Raw genomic sequence first — 26,379 nt, forward strand, 5'->3', positions numbered from 1 at the left:
AGAGTATTTCTCTCAAAAAGTTGCTATGCACTGCTGCATTTCTTCTTTGCCTGATAAATCCTTTTTTGACAGTTCTCTGTTCTCAGACTAAATTAGAAATGTTTACTCCTGAAGGGGAGCAGAATATACCACCCCAAAATATGCCTCTTTGGCATAAGGATTATTTTGAATTGGTTAATTTTTAAAAAATAGCATACATGGGAGAAACTAAAAACTGAGTAGAACTTACCTTTTTGGAAGAGACATTTACATTTATAAGGAAAATCTCCATTTGTAAGGGTTTCTCCCTCCCTGTACCAGGAGGAGGAAGATGACTAAATCTCTGGAAACTTATCAATGGAGATGGCATGGGTTTATCATCAATGCTTTACTTTGCTTTCAACTGCCATGGAATCATGTCTAGCGTCTTCTCCTAATTGAAATGATATAGTTCCCTTTAAAAAGTTGTCAAGTAGGATCAGAGTGGGCATCTTGGAAAAGAGCTATAGATCAGACTGCTTAAAACTACAGGAACTTCTACTCAGCTCTCTTGTTGTCACACCCACAGGCATGTTTAGAGCCGAGTCTGAACTAATAAGTTTGATCCCGTAACCCCCATGTTTAATCACTATGGTTTAGTCTATAGGCACTTAATTAAGAATGTTGAGATTCTGGCCATCTTTACTCTCTCTCTCTCTTTTGTTTTTTTAATTGAGCATCTAGCATGCTTTTTCCATTTAAACTAAAAATATACCCAAGGAACTTGCTTTGGGGCAGCAAACTTATGCAGAAACCTCAAATTAAAAGACCAGTTGTACTTATTAAAAACCAGTTCCTTATGCTCAGAGTGTGTCCTTATCATTGAGAAAAGATCTTGACCTCTAGTGATAGTCTGTTATTAGCATGGATAAAACTTGCTGGGGAGTTAAAGGAGGCCTAATTGACAGTTCCATGCTCTAACAGGTTCCATTAATTCTGGAAAAAGTAATCCTCTCATGTAGGGAGAGAACAGTATTTGCGTTGGCATAAAATCTTGACCAGGAATTGACTTGGTGCCAAATTCTTAGCTAATAAATACATATGTATTTGCTTCAAAAGTACTCTATGCTTATATAGAAAGAAATCTACAATAATATCTAATAATAATTAGTACAGATTGAGTATTTACTATGTGCCAGGCACAAAAAATTTGTGAGATAGGAATAATCATTTCCTTTACTTTATATGTAAATGAATTGAGGTACTGACCTGTTAAGTGAGATTTGGATACTTGATGCCTACTTCCAAAATTCATACCTTAACCATTACAACACGCTGCCTGCCTCAACAGTAGCAAAACTGGATCCAGAGTCCAGTCTTGATATTCTCTATTATTAGCAATATACCCCTTCCATAAAATGAAATCAATTCATAATTGATTAGTCAATTACAAAAATTCCTTTCCCTTTACACCAATTTCCTTTCAAGCTACAATCTTTTGTATTTATTATTTTTAAACAAACCTTCGGAAACATGGATATGCATTTTCTGTACTCTTTCTCAGCATCTATTTACTACTTAACTCCTTAAAATTTGAATTTTGCTTCAACCACAATGCCAAAATATTATGCTAAGGTTACCAGTGTCCTTGATTTTTCTACTTTAAAAATCTTTTTTTATTTTTTATCTACCAATATCACTGGAACATTTGGCTATTTTGTCTGTACCCCATTTCCCTCTCCTCCTTCTTAAGACCTTCTTTTCACTAACTTTAACACTACTTTCTTTTACAACTTTCTTCCTCAGAATCCTTTGTTGGTATCTGATCTTCAGGCTAGCTCTTAATGTTGCCCTCTTTTCAATTAAGATAGTCTTTTTAAAATCATTCCATTTTCTTCCATGTCTTGAACCAAGTTGATGATTGCAAATATTTACTTCCAGTCTAGATCTTTCTCTCGAGGACCAGAATCATATTTATAACTATCATGTTGGCATCTATACTTGGATATCGCACAAGTGCCTTGAAAACGAACATGTCCAAATTGCACTCATTATCTTCCGTGCCATTCCCACTCCACTTATACGGTATATCTTAGTTAATGGTACTGCTAACTACACAGATTCCACAACCAGAATCTTTAACTCCTCCTCCTGACTCCTCTCCACACCAGTCTTGTTGCATACTGTCAATGGTACTGTAGAAGTTTTTCTCAGGACAGTCCTTTCTCACTATCTCTGTTCTACCACCACTACCACCCTTCTCCCCGTGGATGATCTTACTTATAAGTCAGTAAGTTACTTTTAACCACTCTCCCTTTCTCCTGTCAACTGCAAGCTCATCCCTATTTCTATCTGCTGACTTTGATTCTGCCAGAATAATCATTTGCCAAAACTAATTTAACGGTAATTTTTTCTGCAAATGTCCTCATTGCCTACACATAAAATTCAATATGTTTACCAAATATTAATGCTCGGATCACTTTTCCTGGTTAAGATTTTTCAAAATGTGGAGATATTAGCATTTGAGTGAGGAAATGCTAATATCTCAGAAAATAAAACCCTTATTTTCCCATTTGGTCTAAGTCAGTTCCATAGTCAAGCAAAATTTGGACAACTTAAGGTAGCCTATAGACTATCCTAATTACCTCTGTAGGGGAGGAAAACTTCCTTTTGCCCTCTTAGGTTCTGCAGCCGGCCTAATAATTAAACACATAATAAAGATTAATAGGATAAAAATACTCACATTTAATTTAAGTTTTTTTTATATGTACACAGGAGTCTTTAAAGGGAAAATGAAGACCAAAAGAAGCCATTAGGCTCAAATGTTTGTATATCTTTTTATACAAACATGGTAAACTGTGGGGATGTGACAAGACAAAAGAGCTTGAGTGAGGGACAGTAAGTTGTAGGTCGGTGACTAGAAAATACATGGAAAATAATGGATGATAAGGGTTATTTTAGTTGGTTTGTTTGCACAGGTTCATTCTGGCATTGACTCAAAGTCTCTGGTGATAAGAATATTTGTTTCCTTCTGGTATAGGAAGGGCACCCTTCTCATGGGAAATTTTACAGCTTGTTTTTAGGTAGAAAGGGAAGTTAGAGAGCCCTTCCTGCGTCTGCCATTTCTCCATCATCTTCAGCTCAAAATAATCAACACACCTAACTGGTATGTTTTGGGTGTCGTTGTCTAAATCCCTTCACATCCATCATTCAGGAAGTTTTATACTTATACCTTGTCTTCATTCCTCTCTATCAATTTCTCCCAGATTGGATTGGAATTTTTGTAGGACTTTGTAATTAGACATGAAAATTCCTCTCAATGAACAAGACATGCATTTATCATTCCCGTAGCACCAGACTTCTATTTCCTGCGGCCCTTAGAGTGAGGCTGGCTGTCAATAATCTTCTAAAAGCATAAAACTATGTGGTTAAATTATTACTCTGAACCATTCAGAGGCCTGTTTTTTATAACTGTCTCTGGTTTACCCAGCTTAGAGTCTTCATAGTAATCTTGACTGAAATGCATATCCTTCCTGCAAAACCTCAACACAAAGAACGGTCTATCAGATGTTCCACCCTCAGACTCCAACTTAAGTTTTGACCTTTACCCCTATTCTCTTACCCAAAATAAAAACTTCTAATCACATCAATCTACAAAGACTCATCTCTTATTGCATTTGTTGTGAATCTTTTCTCTTGGGCAGAGTTATTGGATTTTTCTAATTCTTCTGCCTTCTGTTATTATGTCTATTATGGCGATCATGATTTTGTATTTTAATTAGTTTCTTCCAGTCTTCCAGTCTACATAGACGTTGAATGCCTGAAGGATAAACTCTTGTCCTTTACATCTCTTCATCTCCAGCACATAGGAAAATCCCTGAGACACAGGAGATGCTTAGTATTTGTTCAGTAGGAAAAACAACAATAAAAGAATTGTTGAATACATGAATGAATAAAAATGACCTTGTATGGTATGTTTATTATTATTCCACTTTGAAGCTAAGCACATCTTCTATTTATAGATGGTTTTTCAATGCTTAAAGCTCTTTCAAAAGCACTTGATATTCATAACCTCACTATGAAGCAGACAGAGCTGATATCATCTGTCTCGTTTTACAGATGAGGGCATTGGTTTTCAAAGCAAAAGAGACTAACCTGAGATGATATAAAACTAGACCAGAACCCAGATCTCCTGATTTCATGAATAACAAAGTATAAAGTGACCTTATAGTTTATATTACCTATCACATATGGACAAGGGGAAATTAAGACGTCTACTATGAAACAAGGTGAACTATCCACCTTGAATTCACAGTAGAGAGGGAAGAAATACGAAATAATATGAAACATATCCTTGCAAAAAAGGCTTACTCCGTAAATATAAGAGTGAGCTTTCAAAATAATAAATTTTAAATTTTTTTGAACATTTTATTACGTGTGTACAACAGACCTTCAGAAAATCTTTTTAAGCTTATGTATTTGCTTCATCCCCACAATTACCTGTTGTTTTAGAAGAGTTCTTTCTAAAATGAAATAGAAATATATTATATGTATGGAACATAATTACTAGCTGTGTTTCTATTTCAGATTACAGTAAGCCTTATTTTGTTTGTTTTTGATCATCCTCCTTGAAACCACACAATTTAACAATTCCCGGCTCCAGAGAAATTTTGAAAGACCTAAGTCAGGTTAAATCTGCGCTAAACTAGAGCTGAGAGTACATAGAATGGGCTGTGGGTAAGATTACAGGATAGGAAGAAGAGATAGCTGTTTGTCTTGATTTTTTTTTAAAAAATTAGCCTCATAATTTTAGTAGAACCAAATTTCCTAGATAAGCAAACTGCTTTGAAAATTGAGTTCCAAAGATAATGTAACGGATTTTTAGAATATCCGTTAATCTAGATCAACCTTTGGCTGCATCATAATATAGTGGGGAATAGTAACAAGCAAACTGCAGGAGCACAAAGGTCAGGTAGGAGTAATAAACTAAGAAGTTTCTTTCATCATTGATTTTTTTTTACTTACAATCAAGCTCTCCTATTTAAGTATACAGTTTTATGAGTTTTGTTGATTCCATGCAGTCCTATAACCACCACCGCAATCAACCTATAGAACAGCTTTATCTCCGTCCAAATTTCCTCTTTCTCCTTTGCTGTGTGTCCTCAACCACAAGCCTTAAACACCACTGATGTGCTTCCTGCCTTTATTGTTTTGTCTTTTCTAGTATTTCATATAAACAAAATAAAACAGTATATACTCTTTTGTATTTAACTTACTTTACTTATAATAATGCTTTTGAGATTTATGCATGGTATTGAATATATCAATACTTTCCCTTTTCATTACTGTATATGAGCCAAAGCTGGACCCTGTATATCGGCCCCTAAGTTGTTTCTTTCTTCGCAGCACACTGACATCCATCAGCTCAATATCCCACTGGCACTTGTGGAAGAAGATTACAAAATGGAGTCACATGCATCAAGAGTACCTTAAATGGACCCAGGAAGCCATCAGGGAAGTGCGGCATATGCGCCTCTTTACCCAGAGAGTATGTAAACTTTTGAATTATGCTTCACTGCTGGCATCCTGACCTTCATTCAAGACATATGCTTTCTTGGGGCCAGGCTGGTAGCACCTCAGGTAAGTTCACATATTCCACTTTCGTGGTCCAAGGCTCCCCAGTTGGGATCCTGGGTGCGGACCTACGCACCACTTAGCAAGTCATGCTGTGGCAGGCGTCCCACATATAAAATAGAGGAAGGTAGGCACGAATGTTAGCTCAGGGCCAGTCTTCCTCAGCAAAAAGAGGAGGATTGGCAGCAGATGTTAGCTCAGGGCTAATCTTCCTCAAAAAAAAAAACTGCGATATGCTTTCTCCCAGAAATGAGAACTTTCTGCCTTAGAGATAGCCTTAGCAACCAATCACCTATGGCCATGAAGTAACAGTTGTTGCCAGCACAATCACAAATTCTGCAAAACAACCTATATAATTTATCTCTTTTTGTCTTTATGAACACTGGCTTTCTTTGTCCTCTTCGGAGCACATTGAGTTTCTACTGGAAACTGTGTCTCCCAAATAGTAATTCCTGAGACCCCAAATAACCTTTTACTTTTCTTGCAGTTTATGCCTTTTATTCATTGACACGCCAAACTCAAATTTTTACACATTCAGTTGTTTTAAAATGAGTAGGTTTTTAGCCATTTAGGATCTGCCTTCTTTGCATACCCTGAGGAACTACACCCAGCCTCTGCTGATCATTAATAAAACAAAGCCTTATGGTTATAAAAACTTCAGTCACTGTTGCCATTGGTAGGTCACTGGGCACTGATCCAGAGACTCCCCACTGTTCTGCTGAGAGACATCACCTAGCGTGTAAGTCCCCTCTCTGGTCCCCCTGTCCCTTGGCAGTTCCTTGCTCTCCTCCCCTCCTGGATGGTAGCCCCTTGCTGTCAACCTCAGGACATTCTCATGCTGTGAAGGACTTGTCCTCTCATGCAACTCTGAGAGCCACTTGATAAAGCTCGTCATGTGTTGCTGGGTCTTATGGTCATATTTTTGCCCTTGATCAACTCCAAAATCCCTCAAACCCCTTCCAACTACAAGTAGTATCCCGTAGTATAGACATTAGCACATTTTATTCGTTAATTGGTTGATGGACATTTGATATGTTTTCGATCTTGGATATTACTCACAATCCTGCTATTAACATTTACATACAAGTTGTTATGTGGGCATATGTTTTCATTTCTAGCAAGAAAATATTAAGAATGTGCGTGAGTCATATGGAAAGTATACATTTAACTTTAAAAGGAACTATCAAATTATTCCCCAAAGTGGCTATGTGTCCTGTATTTTATCAAAAATGCAAGGGTTTTAAGTGCTCTGGTTATCTCCAGCACATGCCCTTCTCAGTGGATTTTATTTTTCCTTTAACTTTTGCAATTCTTATGGGTAGAAAGTGGGATCTCATTGTGTTTTCAATTTGCATTTCCCTGATGACTAGTGATATTGAGTACCTTTTCATGAGTTTATTGACCATTCGGATATCTTCTTTTGTAAACTGCCTGTTCAAATAATTTGCCCTCTTTTTAAGTGGATTGTTTGTTTTATTATTAAGTTGTATGAGTTTTTTTTAATATATTCTGGATTCAAACCATCTGTCAAATATGTATTTTATTTATTTTTATATATAGTTTTTTGAAACCACTGGCATGCATTTTCATTTTATTAACTATATCTTTTGAAGAGCTTAAGTTTTTAATTTTAATAAAGTTTATATTATCAAATGTTTTCTTACAGTTTGCGGTTTCATATGTCGCACTTAAAATTTTTCCCCCTTTTTTTAACTGTGTATTTCTTTGCAGGATAAAAGACAGTCTTCTTAACCAGCTCCTTATTGCTGGATACTTAAATTATTTCCAATCATTTACTATTCTGAAGAATGCCACACTTAACAACTTTGAATATATGTTAGAATACTCCAATTATTCTTTAGATTATATGAGGTAGGGTTTCCAGATCAAAGGGTAAATGCATCTGAAATTTTGGTAAATACTGCCAGATATTTACCTCCTTCAGAGGAGCTGTTCCACTGTTTGTGTGCTGACCTCACAGATATAGTAGTTTTCCAATTGTTGGATAATTTGCCATTGGATATGTGAGAAATGATATTTTAGAATACACGCATTCCTCTTCATACGAGTAAATTTTGATATCTTTTTACACATTTATCCAAGGAACTACCTCTTCACATGCCTAGTTTCCCAATGGGTTACTTGTCTTCTTTCCACATAGATTTCTAGGAGTTTTTAAAATTAGAGTGAGACCAACCCATGTCTTTGTCTTGAACCATTCATTAGAGAAAGTTTGGGGGAGATGGAGGTGTGGGGAGGAGGGAGGTAGAAATTAAGAGTTTTTGACATGTTAAATTTGGGATGTCTGTAAGACAGTCAAAGTAGATGTAAATTAGGCAGTTGGGTGTTCCAGTTTGAACTCATGGGAGAGAAGTGGGTTGCTGATATAAATTTGATGATCATTAGCATATAGACGGTAATTAGAGTTCTGGGAATGGATGAGATCATCTAGGAAGAAAAGGTAAAAAGGGAGAGAAAAGAGATTAGGACTATTACCTAAGACATTCAATTATTTAGAGTAGCCAGAGCAGAACTTCACTGATCCCTTCAGGTATTGGATTAGCCAGACTGGGCCTGGGCCCACTGGATCTCCTGGGCCAGTTTCCTCTCAGAAAGGGAAACCACATAAGGGACTCCTCCAATGGGAGTCAGACCAGAGTGGGGTCTGATGGCCCTCTCCACAGTCTGCACAACCTGGGAGCACAGTGAAGACATCTAGAACTTGTTTATCTACCATAAGTGATGAATACAGTCAGTTAAGGAGATGCTTGACCATCCAGATATTTATCTTGGCAGCTAGCTGCTGTTTGTAATATGCCCATTTGGGGCAAAGTATAAGCAGATTTCCTGGAATAGTTCATGTTTCAGTGCCCAAGGAACAAGACTCATAAACCAAACTGTGGCCAGCTACATCTTAACTCTTTCTGTCTCTACATACGAAGACACACACACACACACACACACATACACTTCATATATATATAATATATATGTGTGTGTATATATATATAATTCTTTTTAAATGGTCAAGCAAGCTCTTAACCAACTGTCTTTACTACAAATAACAGCTACAAACTCTGAAAAAAAAACATTAAAAAATACTTGAAGGCTCTGGAGAGTGAACAAAATCAGGCAAATCCTAGAGAAGAGTTGAAACTTGGAAGAAGGAAACACAAAGAAGACAAGGTGTGAATTTTCTGGATTTTTTTCCCTAATTTTAGCCTAAGGGAAAGAAGTCACGGTGCCTCAGATGTGGCTAAACTCTGCTGAGCCACAGTCTTTCTGACTTGAAGCACAAAAAGATTTCAGGAAAATCACATCTGTTGAAAAGTAAGGGAAAAATATCCAGAAAGGAGGTGCCCCAAATTTTGTGTATAAATTTTTCCCAACACTTTGGCTGAACCCTGAACAGCATCAGTGTGAGACAAATTGAAAAAAACCCAGCTCTGAGCTGGGAGGAGGAAGAATTGAACTGTTATTCAAGCTGCCACACAAGAATCAAAAGTTTGTTTGAATCCAATCAAATTAATTGCCTGCTTAAAAAAAATAAATTAACGTTCTTCAGAGTAATGTAAGTGGATCTAGAGTCTCCACCATATAATGTTCAAAATGTCTAATATTCAATGTACAATTACTTAATATATGAACAACCAGGAAAACATAATCTATTCTCAAGATATAAGATAACCAATGGAGACAACCCGAACTCGATACAGATGTTGAAACGATCAGATGAGCACTTTAAAGCATCTATTATTACTATGCTCAATTAGATATAAAAATAAAATACAATCGTAATGAATGAAAAGACAGAAAATCTCAGCTGAGAAATAGAAAGTATAAAATGAATGCAAATTCTAGAATTAAAAATTACAATGTTAAATCAAATTTGTAATAAAACATGCATTTTGATCCCCTTCACAGGAAATAAATAAGCAAATGACAAGAACCACAAAATCAAGCAATAATTTGAAGCTACATAAATACTTCAAGATCTGAACTTGGTTCTGACACCAGTCTTCTCCTCTGGCATTTAGAAGAATATCATTTATTTAATAGAGTGGTACAATGAAGTTAATATTACAAAGATTCGGGAAATGAACTTGTATCAAGCTAAAGATGTATGCCAAAGTTTTAATAGGGATTTTCTTTGTTGAAACTGAATGTGATTTTTATTTGCCTTTTTTTGGTTATCAGTATTTTTTTCTTTTTTTAAAACATTGCTTGAATTTTTTTTTTTGGAAGATTCACCCTAAGCTAACATTTGTTGCCAATCTTCCTCCTTTTTTTTCTTCTCCTCCCCAACCCCCATGGCCTAGACATAGTTGTGTATAATTGCAAGTTCTTCTGGTTCTTCTTTGTGAGCAGCTGCCACAGCATGGCTACTGACGGACAAGTGGTGTGGGTCCATGCCTGGGAACCTAACCCAGGTCACCAAAGCGGAGCTCTCATGGAACTTAAACTGCTAGGCCATCAAGGCTAGCTCTGTACTTTTTTCTTTTTCTCACTAAAGGAAACCAGAATATGTCACCTCAAAACATTCCTCTTTGACATAAAAATCATTTTGAGCTGAAGCTAATTAAGAAGGAGTAAAACCCCTGGAAAGTTCCCCTTTTTCTGCCTGGAGGCAGGATATAAGGTCTCCTTTAACTGGAGACAGACTCTTGCCAATCCAGAGACTGCACCAGAGGAGTCTGCAAACAGACCTTAATCTGTTATTTTCCTCCCATATATTTACTTCCCATAGTTTGCCACCCTTGGAAGCTTAAAACTGCTTTCCTCTGTCCTGTCATTTCTCTACAAATGTGTGGGGTTTTTTTTGAAGATGCTATGTAAGCTGTAATTCTAAGCTGTCATTTTGAGTTATGTTTGGTTTACGGTTTCTCCCATATGACGTGTGCTGCACACATTAATAAATTATTTTTCTTTTGTTAATTTGTCTTTTTGTATGAGTCCCAGTAGTAAAACTAAGATGAGGAGAGGTAGATTTTTGCCTCCTCTATGTAGTAATGAGTTTATGTTACACATGTAAGGATAAGTTATTTTTATTTACTTAAGCTAGCTGAAAAAGAGAATTGGAGGGCCGGCCCAGTGGCATAGTGGTTGGGTTTGCAAGCTTCGCTTCCGCAGCCCAGGGTTCACCAGTTTGAATCCTGGGCATGGACCTACACACCCCTCATACACCCCTCATCAAGCCATGCTGTGGCAGCATCCCACATACAAAATAGAGGAAGATTGGCACAGATGCTAGCTCAGGACCAACTTCCTCACCAAAAAAAAAGAGAGAATTGGAAGCGATGCTTACTCTCTATAAATTTGCTTTATTTTCCAAATTAAAAATAATTATAATCAATTTCTAAGTTTATAACTAAGTTTAATGACTCTATTGACTAATTTGTGCCTCATCATTGTAAATTTTGCTATTGTAATCTAAAAATATTTTTGTTAAGATAAAATTCTCCTTCTTAATTAGATTCAATAGAAAGAGTTTGCTGTTTTTATTTTGTTTTCCATTCTTGTCCATGACTTTTGGATCTATTTGTTATTTTAATGCAAATAAATTCACACAGAATTACCTTAGTTAAAGTGCAGTTTTAATTAATTCAATAGCATCAGCCACTTCTTGACCAAATCACCTTACCCTACTAGGACGTGTTATTAAAGAAATAAAAACAATTTTCCAAAGCAAGAAGATCATAAAATAATTGCTGGGGGCAAAGCAAAGAGCATGCTGGGTTTATGAGAGTGGGCAGAACCTTTCCTAGTGATTACATAAAATAACAAGGATCAAAATGTGCTACCTTGCCTGGCTGCATTTCTTCTTTCTTAAAAATCTAACTTTTCTAAGGCTTCGCCCCCTCATTACAATTCTTAAATGTAGTTCTCCAATTGTCTCTCTTTTGATATATCTCATTACCCCACTTCATTTATATGTCTAACCATATCCCTTGAAATTATGTACATTTCATCATGTTCTAGTCAAGCTTGACCTTAACACCTCTGCACCTCATTTGATTTGCAATATGAAGCTCCTGTCAATAATTCCTTTCCATCTGTGTCATTCATTAAAGAATGTAAAGGCATAACTACATATGAAATTTGCCTTCATTTTACAGGTTTGACCTTTCAAATTTAAGGATGAAGAGCCTGTTTATTTTACCTGAGTATTTTGTCTACAATTTGAGTGAGCTCCCACCATGTGGTGTTTCACTAGATGGTGTACCAGTAAGTTTAGCTGAGTCCTACTCTGACGTGTTTAATAAAATGCACTGATTGCCACTTAGTACAGTGAATGTGATAGATCCAGGCTGATGTTAGTGCAGAACATGATTAAGATATTGAATTACATGCCTAACCATAAGATGTCTTACAGTTGTTGAAGAGTGGGTAATGTATAAGCACTGAAATGGATAATAACAGGGCAATGAAGGCAAAGCACTTGCTGATGGAGGCTTTTAAATATTATGTTACCCCATCAACATCAGCATTCTATGTTTACAACCCAACTTCTGGAAATACCACACACATCCCTTCTTTAGCTACAAAATTAGAATGCAATACACTGTAATGTTAATTTTATTAAAATAAATAATTGTATGATTTAAAAAGAGATATAAAATTATTTCTGCATTTTCTTTATTCCAATAATGTGTCCTCAAAGATTAAAAATATATCTGTTATAGTAATTACTTTATTTCTCATTAAAACTCAACTATTAACATTGTGTAAGTATTCCCTAAGGCATCCTTTGAGAGATTATGGTCATGTAGGGGAGGAAGAAAGACCCCTCTACCCTCTAGATTCTTCTGGCTGGTCTGAGAATTAAATTGACATGAGTCAGAATAACAGAAGAAATTCAAACATATTTAATAACATGTAAATGAGGGATAAACCCAGGAAAACTGAATAACTCACCAAAATGACCTAAGCCACCACCTTATATACCATCTTGAGCTAAAGAGAGAGGATGTTGTGGGTAGTGGTTTGGGATTTCAAAGCAAAGGAAGGCAATTCACATGTAGATGGAAAAGCAAATGTTTGGTAAACAAATGTTTGCCACGCTTGCAAAGACAATGGGCCATGGGAAGGGGTAGGTTCCTTCCTGTCTATCTTTTACTTTCTAACATTGTAGTTATCTATCGTATTAGTTCCTTCCTAAGACAGGCCCTCTATGTTAAATTCCTTTAGGCTGTAAGGGGGAAGGTCAAATTTTCTTTCTGAGTCTTTTGTTCTTAAAAATAATCAAGCTAAAGAGACACACTTTGGGGCGGCAAATTCTGATCCCCCACAGATGCCTCCTTCCAGAAAATCTTTCATGTAACTCAGACTTAGAAGTATTTAATGATTGGATTCATATATGATCTCCTGAATGGAAGTTTCATTCAAATGCACTTGATAGATCTATTATTAATCCCTGATCTGGGCAGGTGCCGTTGTTACTGCATCATCTCCAGCCCACCCCTAAGAAATGTGTATTAGTGTGTACTGAAAGTCAGTAGGAGAAATTCCTACTTATCCAAGGCATTAGCATGATATTCATGGTCCTAACTGGAAAGCCCTAGGAATTCAAGAATATTCAGAAATTCTTGAGTTTCCATGAATGTTGTCAAATACTCTGATGCTCCATTTCTCTGTCCTAAGCTACTTAGTAACTATCAGAAAAAGTAAGAAAAATTTCTGGCCTTTTGTCACTTCTTAGCCTTGCATCCACAACCCTCCTCATTTCTGCCCCAGTGATGGTTTCCCTTGACCCTTGGTTTTAAATCATCAAAACAGATTTTCCCACATGGTGGGAAAGTCTATTTCCCACAGTATAATCCAGACACCTGCTCTCTAAACTCCAATATCTACTTTTGCAGGTAGGTACTTCTAGTAAAAATAAATTAAACTGTATAGTACTGAGTGTTGTTGACAATCAAGACTAACTTTGAGAAATCAGATGCTACTTTGGGTCATCCTTGGGACATCCAATATTGCATTTGGACCACTATATCCTGGAGCAGCTAATGCAGAGTCAAACATGTAATTCTTGGTAAAGACTTCAGGCTACTTTCTTCAAGAAATTCAATAATTAAAATTCATCACAAATATAGTAAAAGTTAAATCAAAGGGTAGATCTTGTCACAGATCTAATTTGGGGACAGCAGAGGAGAATCTATTCGACAAAATTCTCCAATCTGAGAACTTTGTGATGGTATAAGCACATCTACAATTGACTATGATGATCTAAGACTGGCAGTAAGAAGAGTCATCTGTGCCACAGCAACAGAGCAAGATCCAGAGCCATTCAGAGGTGAGCCTGAGGTGAAGAAAGAGCAAATAAAGTTGTTCTTCTGATGGGGAGGCTGGCAATAGCACCCCCTCAGCAGACTGTGTTCCAAAACTTAAATATAATTACAGTGACTATTGATGGCTCCATATCAGAACTGTGAGTTTCAACTTTCTGAGGAGAATGGACTTTGACTAGTTCACTGCTGTTCACACAGCTGCTAGAACACTATCCAGTCCAGATATTAATGATATTAATTGGCCGGTAGTATACAAACACCTGTGATACACACTCTCAGGGCAAAGGCATCTGAGTAGACTGAAATATTGCTACATACACTCATAAGCCCTGAATATCTCAGGACAAATCCAAGACGTATTTCATTAGAACCATTTTCTTACAGCTCTACCATACTCTTCATAAATGAATGTCCTCACCAAATTGGTGCAATTAATCTCTTTTATCAACCTCTCAATCTTTTTTAACAACTTCCTATAAAGATATTCCCATTTATTAAAGAAGTTCCTTTTCTACCAACCCAGGCATTTAAGAAATAGCCAACGTTCTCAGTTTGTATTTGTTTTGCAAGATAACATTGGGAACTTTTCACATCTAAATATACCACTGGAAACCCACAGATAAATGGCCAGAGGGGATGTTTCAGCTAATTACTGGAATACATAAATAACCAAGAAGTCTTACAGCTTACTTTTACAGACTATACCTGGTGTAATGTTTGTCCATGTGTACCTCCTTTTCTATGCCTTCCATAGTCAACACAACTTTTCCATCTGCTTGGTCAAGTCTGAATTTGAATTAAAAGGAAAATAAAAACCCTCACTGAAACCCTCCATCCAGAAGGCCTCATTCCCCAGCCATTGGGATAATTTTTCATTATTTTTCCAAACCTTTTAGCCCTCAAAAAGAGAATCAGATCAACGTCAATGTACAATGACCTCAACCTCCACCCACAAAACCAGTATTTAATCTCCATGACTATGGGCAAGGATATTGAAGACATCAAAAAATGCTTTGTGATTTGTACTGACACTACAATCAGTTCTGGTGTTTTGCTCACTGGGAAAGGGCTGAGCCTGGAGAAAGTTCTCACTTCAAAACCTTCCTATACACATGAAGACCTCAGGCCTAAGAAGGTTCAAGAACATTGGTGTTATGCCCATCTTTTCTGGTTCTTTAAAGACAGTTGACAAGCCCAACATTATGGTTCATGGAACTTTTAAGAACAGTGAAAATTCTTGGATGTTCTGAAGCTGTCTTTGTATTTGTCAGCTTGATTTAGTCAATATTCTGGCTTTGTATTCCAGATACTTATATGTAAGTAACATGGTTTTTCTTTTCTTACAATTTCAGTGGGATTTTGTTTTTTTTGCTTATCAATATCGTGTCCATTCTCTGCCCAGTTTCATTCTTGATATCATACATTCTCTCGATGCCAACAGCACCTGTACCTCTGGATAGGACCTGCCTGATACACTGGCTTCATTTATAGGTACTGGGCAGCCTGCATTCAACTTACTAACTTTTAGTCTCTCACCAGGAACAGAGAATGAAATAACTATGGCTGAGCTGTCAAAGCCCCTGGCAGGTCAGTAGGCATTTTTAACTGTATGTTGACTTCTTTCTTTGATTATACAGAAACTGAAAGATCATAGTCTGAACACATTTAGGTTTTGCTGGAGAAAGGATTATTGTCTTAAGGATCCCCCCTTCTCTCCCATTGCTGTCTTCCATCCAGTGTGTTTCTCCACTCCCTCCACGACTGCCTCTCTCCAAGCATACAGCATTTCCTCCGTGAACGAACTTACCCTCAGCCTTCCTCAGAGGCCTTCACTGTTGAACCAGTCCTCAGGGTGCCCATCGTCTTTCCTCTGGTGTGTCAAACAAAGTGTCGGTTGCTGAGTCATGTCAGTTTATCGTCAAAGGATAAGTCTATAAAGCCAAACATGATCATGCTTCATAACATGCTTAGATTTTAAGTTCTAGGCAACATTCATAAAGTCTGTAAAAAAATTAGGAGAGCATGTACTTATAGAACAAACACTGTTACTATTCAAGTAATGGAAAATATATTTTCATAAAAATATATTTGCATAAGAGAATTATTTTGTTTTAAATATACTAAGAAAAATTGAAATATACTGAGAAATTATCACATTATTGAAAATTAAGCTAATTGCAAGTAAAATGTTATTGTAGTCTACTAAAAATATTCTCATAAATACAGTAAACCATTTAAATTACCACAAAATAACAGACCCGTTTTTCATGTGTATTACATTTTTAATGTTGCTAAAATACTGTATTCCTGCAAATTATACCATACTTTCCACTGATAGGCCATTTCTTATAGCTCATTACTTAATATTCCCATAAATTACTCCCAAATGGCCTTTAAGAATGTTGGATTTGATAATAAATAAAGTTCATCATAATTCCAGATGGAACTTCTTCCCAGTATTATTATACTTCTAATTGATAATTTATTTTTCATATAATTTCAGTTCAAACATACTGATAAAGGAATCACAACTATAAGTCAATACACTGTTGATGGCCTAAATAAAATTGTTATATTTATAGCCTGTTTATACTCTATTATTAGTATTCATGCTAAAAAAATAAGCAACATCTCCCTTGGTTTATAAATTCTACTTAATATTCACATTGCTGCTTTATGTATCATTTACGCCATAATAAGAATAATAATAATGTGTCTCCATATTACCAGTAGACTTTAATTCTAGAAAAGAAGGAAGTAGTGGGCTTTAAAAGATATTTTACCTGAGGCTAGCATAATTTAAAGTATGAAATCCATTTTTATTTTTTATAGTTTCTGACAAGTAAACTTTAGAGGAATAAAACAATTTTTAACAAGTGGAAAAACTGCTTATACGGCATTAGCAGGGAAAAAAACCTGTCAAGATTTTTTTTTATTTTTCAATATGTAAAATGCCACCATCATTAAACTTGACAGACAAAGAGCATATTTTAATGCTTCCTAAACATAAAAATGATTTTTGGAAGGAATTACTTGTTTTGCAAATAAGGGACATTCATATGTGAGATGCAGAGTAGCTTACCAAAATATTCCAATTTATTTCTTGATAGATAAAAATGGTTAATTTTCTAAGCTTCAATGATGATGAGCAGTAATCCTAGCCATCATAGCACATTTATTTGCTTGATGAAATGTAAGATAAAATTTACCATCACTCTCTTCCCACCCTGAAAGAATGCCTGGTCTCTTTAGAGCAATATTTCAAAACTAATTAGTCTCCTTTTTGACAAGACACATATGCATTTATTCTGAATAAAAGCTTCAAATGAGATTTTTTAAATTAGCTATTTAGAATTCTTCTTGTACTAACTTTATCCTAGCAACCTTGATCACATACAAAAGTAAATCTCCAGCCATAGTTATAAGGAAAGACAGGGCCCATCTTGTTTTCACTACTTTTAACATTAAAGCTGCTCTTGTATTCTCAGCGTATGACTATGCATCTTTCCATAATGTCTAAAGAGATCTTCAATATTTAGTAATTAAAATCAATAATCATTTAAGTTTTTATACATACACAGTATACAAAGGCTGATAATCAATATAAAACAGACTTTAGGTCACTTCTGAGTTCCTGAAAAGACTCATTATTAAATACATTGAATTGTGTATATAGGAAACATGCTAATGAGTCTGAAAAAAATTAAATGTTTTAATGGAATTTGGTAGATATGGCATAGTCCCTTAAATCGGTTATTTAAAAAGTACTTGCAAAAGACGCTTTGAAACTAGTAAAAACTGTTGGTGTTGAGAACGCATTTGTTAAGAACAGACAGCATCCCATCTCTTTTTGAGTGTAAAGCTAAACTCATAAACTGAGACGCTTTCTCTTCACTGACTCTTTGAGTTGTGATTTAACATATACTTGGGCTGAAACACTTTAGCAATGGAGACAGCACTTGCATTGCAAAAGTCACTGATCTATTCCTTAAGAAAATGGAATACATATATAAGCTATAATATATACCTAATATGTAACAGATGGATAGATCAGTAATAGATAGATAAGTGATAGAGAGAGAGAAAGAGACAAAGAGGGACAGAGATAAAGACAGAGAGAGAGAGAGAGAAATAGAAAAAGATGTAGACAGATGGGGCTCACCTGGTGGCACAGCGGCTGGGTTTGCGAGCTCTGGTTCGGTGGCCCGGGGTTGGCCATTTGGCTCCTGGGTGTGGACATGCGCACCGCTTATCAGGCCACGTTCTGGTAGTCACCCCACATATAAAATTGAGGAAATGGGCACAGATGTTAGCTCAGGGCCCATCTTCCTCAACAAAAAGAGGAGGGTTGGTGGCAGATGTTAGTTCAGGGCTAATTTTCCTCATGGGGGAAAAAAAAGACAGGGACAGAAAAAAGACAGAAAAGAGAAAGTCAATTAGCTGAATTCAAGCAGCCTGTGTCATTTAGGTTTGGACGAGTAGAATTCAGTAAGCCATTCTCACTTATAGATATAGTAAACAAACAGAATGGTCTAAATGTTTTTCATATTATTTAAAATTTATTGGTAGAATTGAAATAAAGAATATGGAGAGACCTCCCACCCCCACTTCTGAAAGCAGACACTGGGCTGCGTGGACCTTGATTGATGGAAGCAACTGTAGATGGAGAAACTGACAAAGCAAGGACACTTGCAGAGTCTCACACAAATAAGACACGTGTTCTGCTTCTCTCCCCCTTCTTTTTTTTTAATATACTCAGTAATTTTTAAATTCTTAAATTTTTCCATTTAGAGTTAATTTATATTAATTAACATCTAGCATTGTACATAATAGTTCACAAAGCACAACTAAATAAATCCCGTCCTCCACTACTCCTCTGTAAAATCTAAAATGCCCTGGTGATGGTATGGTACTTTGATTCTCTAGCTCTTGTTTTTCCATATTTAGTATTTCTACTTGTTGACTTATTTTGTTACTTTTTATTTTTATAATGATTTCAAATTTAAAGAAAATTTACCAAATTAACACAGGATCAGATTCACCCAATGGTTCGTGTTTTGCTCCAATCATACTTATCAATCGATCTACATCTATATGTACATCTACCTATCTATAGAAGCATATATATCATGAAGATATACTCACCCTTAAGTTATTTAGAAAATGTTATATTCTTTGCAATATATATTCTATATATTTATATTTGCAAATGTCAATGATATTGATAAAACTTTAACTAGACTGACAAAGAAAAAAGAGAAAAGACACAAACTGCCAATCTCAGAAATGAACGAGGGCTATCACCACAGACCTTACAGATAATTAAGGAAAAATAATGGGATAATATGAAGAATTTAGACACATACATATAATAACTTAGAGGAAATAAAGCAATTCTCTGAAAGTCCTGTGGTATGAAAAATCACCCATGAAGAAATAGGTAAGCTAAATAATCATATAATAATTAAAGAAATGTAATTTGCAGTTCAAAACCTTCTGAAAAAGATGATTTGAAGGTTCAAATAGTTTCACTGGAAAATTCTATAAAACATAAGCAAGAAATAACACCACGGCTACACAATCTCTTCCAGATAATACAATAGGGAGTGGACCTTTTACAACTCAGTTTATGAGGTCAGAATTATCCTGATCTCAAAACCCCACTAAGACAGCACAAGAAGAGAGAACTGCAGACAAATATTCCTTGTGAACATAGATTCAAATAATTCTCAACATAATATTAGTGCATCAAATCCAGAAATATATAAAAGGAATAATACATCACAACCAAGTGCAATTTATCCTGGAAACACAAGATTGGTTCAACATTTGAAAACTATTTAATGTAATCCACCATATTTATAAAGAAAAATAAACATATGATCATATTGGCTGATACAAGGAAGACATTTGACAAAATTCAACACCCATTTATTTAAAAAAGTAAAACAAAGGACCCCCCAACAATTCAGCACGCTAGAAATTAAGGGAATTTCCTTAACCTGATAAAAAAGTATCCAAATATACCATTTGCAAAGACATGGATGAAACTTTAGGGAATTATCACAAGTGAAATAAGACAGAGGAAGACAAGTACTGTATGATCTCACTTATATGTGGAATTTTTGAAAAGCTGAACTCATAGAAACAGAGAGTAGATTGGTGGTTGCCCAGGAGCTGGAGGGTGGGGAAATGAGGAGATGCTGGTTGAAGGGCACAAACTCCCAGTTATAAGATGAATGTGTTCTGAGGATCTAACGTCCAGCGTGGAGTAATGGAACAATTGTGTACCCTGATTACGGTAGTGGTTACATGAAAACAAGCATATGTTAAAGCTAATAGAATTTCATGCCAACAGCAAAAACGATGTCAATGCTAATGTACGTTAATTTAAAAAATACAAACATATCCAGAGATACTGTCACATATCTTTCATGGTTACAGACTCACTCTAATGCAGTAACATTTTTTAATAAATAAGTGATCATTCTATGCTTTCCCTTAACTCTTTTAATTTTCTGAATACCTTTAGTCAAAAATATTAACAATAATATTAATAATTACCTATTTGGTTTATGCAATTTCCCATTTTCTCTTTTCATTCGTAGATAATTTGCTTCAAAAATTGTGAAAGCCATGGCCAGCAAGGAGAATTATATGATGGTATTCTTCCAGGAACAATAAATTCTGGCAGTCAGTTTAGCAGGAAGCAAAGTTCTTATTCCCATCTCATGATCTAAGTATCAAGAAGAGTACCAAGAAATTCTCTTCATAATATGTATAATTTCCAAAAACTTAAAGCCTGATTCTCCTACAAATACAAAGTGAGCATATGTCCAAGATCTACTTAATTCATTAATGAGGGAACAAGCAACTTTGTAAGTCAGCTCCAAAGTGAATTGGAGAGAGCACAGGAATTTTTTATGGCAGAAAGATGCTTCAATTAGATTGCTAATTTAGACACCAAACTAGTTAATGTCCTACAGGACATTTAAACTGTAATTTTGCTGATATCACTTGAATCTCTACCAAATAAAATTCATTTGCAAGGCTATGGGACAGGAATCTTTTCATTTCTATAGGAAAAATAGTTACTTGCATCACTATTAGTTTCCTACAAATTAACACCTTTCCATCAGAGCTGTGAAATATACTAAGGAATAGTAAACGGGAAATCAAATGAAGGGACAGGCATCTAGAGGCATGAAGTGCCACTGCACGACCCTGAGAGAATAAAAAGTGATCCTTTTGATCTATTTCAATGTTTTAGGTATATTACAGATCTCTTTTTAAATGATACTGGTGTATTTGTAACAGGTTTGAATCTGTAGCATAGCTCCTGAGGTAGAAAAATGCCACTATCCTTTATTTTCTTAATCAAAATTAATTCTAGAATAGCCTCTGCCTGCCAAGTAGTTGGGAAATTCAATCTGTATCATTTTTTTAAAATTTTTTTTGAGGAGGATTAGCCCTGAGCTAACATCTGCTGCCAATCCTCCTCTTTTTGCTGAGGAAGACCGGCCCTGAGCTAACATCCGTGCCCGTCTTCCTCTACTTTATACGTAGGATGCCTACCACAGCATGGCTTGCCAAGTGCTGCGCAGGTCTATACCTGGGATCTGAACTGGCGAACCCTGGGCCGCTGAATGAGAACAAGTGAACTTAACTTCTGCGCCACTGGGCTGGCCCCTCAATCTGTATCATTTTTACCATCATTTATCCTTGTCATCAGTTTGTCATAGTAACTCTCCTTTTGCTCCTTGTGCATGGTCCTTGTGCATGTGATCTTCGGGATGCTGAGGAATGATAGTTGACTCTCCTCTCAATCACAACCACCTTCCTGTTACCTCCTAACTGGATCTGGCTTTCCCTGAAGTCTGCCATGGGGAGGAGATGACGTGTTAGAGGATGCGCGGTGCTTGGTCTGTCTCAGTGTCTGCATCAGTACCTCTCTGCCTCTGATGCCTTGATTTGCCCTTTGCTCAGACTTAATGCTCTCACAGGCCACAGAGTGACTGCAGGCGAGGGAAGCAGTAGGGACCCTGCAAAACTTCCTCCCTCATACCATGCTCCCCATTGTACCCCATCCTCTTGCTGCTATGTGGGTGCTGTTGTGATTGCAGTTTGTATATTAAAGTATTGTCATATTAAATATATTTTGTTGGTCTAACAATAAAAAACACTTCATCCAAAAAAACAAAATGAGCCACATGGTCCAGTCAAAGACCCTCTCTTCAATCTCTCCATACCACAGGCACAGTTTCTTTGCCAAGATTGCTGGTGTCTAACATCTAAAGTCTAGCATCCCTAAGCTCATATTTAGTACTCACCATAAGAAAGGTGCCAGATTTGACTAGGGCTTCAATTCCCATGACTGGGGCAACTGGCAGTAGTGTTTGTTCTCGCAGCCTTTGGAGAACACCTTCCCCACTGGGCCATTCGTGATAAGGCCACCGTCACTGACTCACTTCCCTCCTGCTTATCTGGGGCAGTTCCAGCTCCATTTCCTGATAGGACAAAACAAAAACAAAAACACCTTTTAAATGAAGACTTTTGAGGAGGTTTTCTCTATAACACACTCGTTAATCACAGGGTATATGTGTGTTTGTGTGTGTATTTAGGGGATGTGGGAAGGGTTGGCAATGGCATCAAAGGCAGGTATACTGTGAAGTGAAAGAAGTTTAAGCTTCAGCACTCCACTTTTACAAAGTCTCCTTCCAAAGCCCTGAAAAGACCTTAGCAATTTGTTCACCTGGAAGTCACATTCCAGTAAAATTTACAAAAGATCAAAGAATTTACCACAATTGGTTTAATGACCATCTCTTTCCTTTCTGATAGCTAGGTAGATTCCCCTCAAGCATGAGGTGTGTAGAATAGAGGGTGTTGGTAGAAAGCATGAGAGTAAGGGAGGCTATTTCGGAGATCTGGTTAAAGGGAGTTAAGTTTGGCAGAGTCGAGTCTGTTTTGGTGGTTTGCAGCATATCTCTGTACAGCTACATTATTGCTAGCGTGGTTTCACAGGCTCGTCAGTAACAGGAGTGAGAAGCTGAAACTTTTCTCAATTCTCAATAGTAAAAGAATCCAATTTAGACCAAACTTCTAGAGAAGTGACTGAATTACTTTTATTTCCTCTGTACATAACAATATCATAAAATCCTTTTTATATGAAAAAGATGATCAAAGAGTAAACAACAGAAAGATAAAGGGGTGAAAAGTAATATAGAGATGGTTTGGGTAATAAAAAATGCCTTTTTTCTGGGTTTTGTGATGTTTTGCTGTTCTTTAAAATCTGTAATTTGTTGTAATTTCTTTTCTTATTCTAAATAAATCTTCACTTTCAAACTTCACTTTGAGTTCATAATTTTGTATTCTTTTCCTTAAAGAGGGCTCTCAGAATTCACTTGCAAGACTCACAGAACCTGAATCAAGCCCTTAACAGCCTGGGTCTTCAAAGCCTTGGCTGTCTTTGGAAAATGTGTGGTATGCAGCAATTGCCTTTTTGTTCTTTTGAGTCTCATAACTTTGAGGAAAAAAATAGACAATACCATTTAAATGGATTATCCTGTCCCACATTATGTTTTATGTTGTCATTAACCTGCTTTGATGAGATATTCAGACTGTTTAAAAAATAATATGATATCCTAGAGTTATGAGTCACATCAAAGATTTCTACCCTTTCTCTTGTTTCCGAAGAAAAGAGAAAAAAATTTACCTACAGTTAGTATATATAAGCTCAAAAGAATGTATGTACATTTTCTTTTGCTTCCATCTCTCGTTGAAAAAAATCTATAGGCAACCACATGAAATCATTTCAAATGTGCCCAGGTTGTGAATTAAAATTGCACCAAGTAAGTCCACAAAGTTTCAGACCTCATGTTCACTGCTCCCCAAATGTAAAAAATTGTGTAGCAAAGAGGTACATTGGCCGGTAACAGCAACACTAATAACCAACCACATATAACGTCTAGCTAAGGCCGCTGCCCTGTTTGAATACAGTGCTAAACATATAATTGATAATGATATCTCAAGGTTTGTTTTTAATTTTTTAAAAATTAGTTAATATTTTCTACATAAATAACTAAAAATTATTCTGATACTGTATTTGCTAATAGCCAGCCTTCCTGTTTAAGATAGCTCATTGTCTTGGAAGTCCATATAGGATTTCCATGAAGACTTACAAAAGTATGACAGCACACAATTCTAACAATACATAAAACTAAGAGGGATAGCAATCTTATTTCAGATGAATTTTCACTAATTATAAGGCCTATGTTGTCGAAAATGTGAATCAATTTGAGAGTAAAAGCTTTTGAAAAAATCTATCCTTTGAAAATAAACAGACCCATCGGTCTGTGAAAGAGCGCTGTAAGATGTTTTCTTTTCCGTTTCCTTCTTCCTGATTTGGAGATCCAAGGCTTGTATGATCAAGAATATTGAGCAACTTACTCTATATCATGCTAATTTCAATTAATGCGGCAAGAGGAATATGTCTTTTAATTTCTATTTCCCTCTCTCATAGCACACTGTTTTTTTACTTCTTTATCCTTATATTCCAAAACCTCAGTGCAAGCAATCAATACGTCTGGAACTGGGAGGCATAACCACGTCACACCGCATCTTAGGAGATATCACCCAAATAAGCAAAATAGAAGGAAAGGGAAAGAATGAAAAGCTGCATATGTTGCAGAGTGTATTCTCACTTGTATTTCATCATTTCAGAGTATCATAAAGAAGCAAGTAGAGTGAGTGAGGACGCAATCCATGGAGCCACAGGAGGTGAATGTCTGTTAAACACTGAAAATGTAGACAGGAGCTCTAAGGGTATGGATGAGAGAAGTGCTGCTCCAAGTGATCCGTGTGATTTGTACTAAACATTTTAATTATCGTTTCAGTGAGGACAGTGTTTCATCTCTGCAGTGCTGTCTCCACCGTTTAGATAGCAAAAATGTGTCAGGAGAAATCACGACTGCACATTTTCCATTTGCATCTGTTCCAGGCATCAGACACAGGATCGCTTCCCCATAAACAGTGTTAGGTTCTCGGACCATTTAAGGAAGAGGAAAACCTCAAAAGCAGAATCCCAAAAATTATGCAAGTGGAAATTTTCAAGCAATTGATAGAAAAAATAAAATAAATGAAACCGCTGATTACTATGTAATAACTTGTACATGTTATACTCAAATGTATTGTTACAATGAGAAAAGTAATAGCACTATTTTAGAATAAACTCTCTGTTGCTAAGTAACATTTTAAACATTAAATAAAATAATGCACTATTAATATTAAAATAACTTAAATACTTACATGTGTCTACTAAAGTTCCTAGCATGTAGTAAGTGCTCATTAAATAATTGTTGAATAAGTATAAGAAGGAAAGAAGGAAAGGAAGGAAGGAAGAAAGAGGGGAAGGAAGGAAGAGAGGGAGGGAGAGAGGGAGGGAGGGAAATAGAAAAAAGATCAAATACGTTGAAATTTAGTTAGAAGGCAGTCAGGCTGAAAATAGAACTAACTCTACAGTCAGAGTCAGATTCTAGTCCAAGGTCAGCCTGGAGCTAAAGCTGCCTGATCCCTGTGCTGTGCTTTACCTGCTCCATTTACTAGACCTTTGGAACTTATTTCTACTTTGCTATTTTCTCCCCTATTCGATTTATTCTAGTATTTCTGACCTTGCCATGCTAACCTCATCCTGGTTCTAGCCTTGTTGATTTATTTTAGTACTGAAAAAGCTGAGCTCATGGGACTTACTCTACCGGTAATGCACCTCTTCATTAACAGTTGTAGTAATAGAAATGAAACCTCTGCATAGAAAGAGTCAGAAATTCAGCCCTAATACAGCATTTCTTAGGTAAAAAATACTAACGGTTCAATTATTTTTATTTATTTTTAAAATTATACTGCAAGTAGAGATGTTCATGGAAACAAGTAGCTTATGCTCTTATTTTAAGGCTAAGAGATTATTTAAAATAATTATTGTGACACAAATCTTAGTCAATTGAAAATATTTGTCAGCTAAACTAGCAAGAGGACTCAAAAGGATGATTTGTTAGAAGAGAAAAGCAAATTTTATTTTAGGTTGTCCAGAATTTAATATAGACTATGAAATTTTACTACATTATGATCAAATTTAAAAATTTGGGGGGTCTCAATCACATACAAAATATTTCTAATTATTGTAATAGAATATGTGAATATTCACTTTATTTTTAACATAGTATTTGAGAAAATGCAAGAACAGATAATAACATTTTATGAACATGAGATAGTCCTTTATAACTTGGCAATAGTTATCCTAGGTTTTTCTTTGCTGTTGTTTTGTGTTTAATAAGTCAAACTTTTTATATTATAGAATAAAAACAGCTCCTAAAATAAAAGGTTTTGTATTAACACAGTGGTATATATACCTCCAGATAAATAGATAGCTGTAGAGATAGAGGCAGAGATAAATACACCGCATCTAAATTAATGTTCTACAATTATTTTCTTTAAGTTTAATGTGTGT

General features: G+C 35.9%; 1 long non-coding RNA gene across 1 annotated transcript in view; it reads left to right on the forward strand.

Annotated features, from left to right (window-relative positions):
• Positions 1 to 12,202, forward strand: part of LOC138921161 (uncharacterized) — an 80,541-nt gene extending 68,339 nt beyond the window's left edge. The window contains exons 3-4 of the long non-coding RNA XR_011433503.1: positions 5,365 to 5,598; positions 9,517 to 12,202. This is a non-coding gene — a long non-coding RNA (uncharacterized lncRNA). The remainder of the gene's footprint in view (positions 1 to 5,364; positions 5,599 to 9,516) is intronic.
• Positions 12,203 to 26,379: the final 14,177 nt, after the last annotated feature.

Source organism: Equus caballus, chromosome 28, assembly GCF_041296265.1.
Source record: "Equus caballus isolate H_3958 breed thoroughbred chromosome 28, TB-T2T, whole genome shotgun sequence".
Classification (NCBI taxonomy): Eukaryota; Metazoa; Chordata; class Mammalia; order Perissodactyla; family Equidae; genus Equus; species Equus caballus.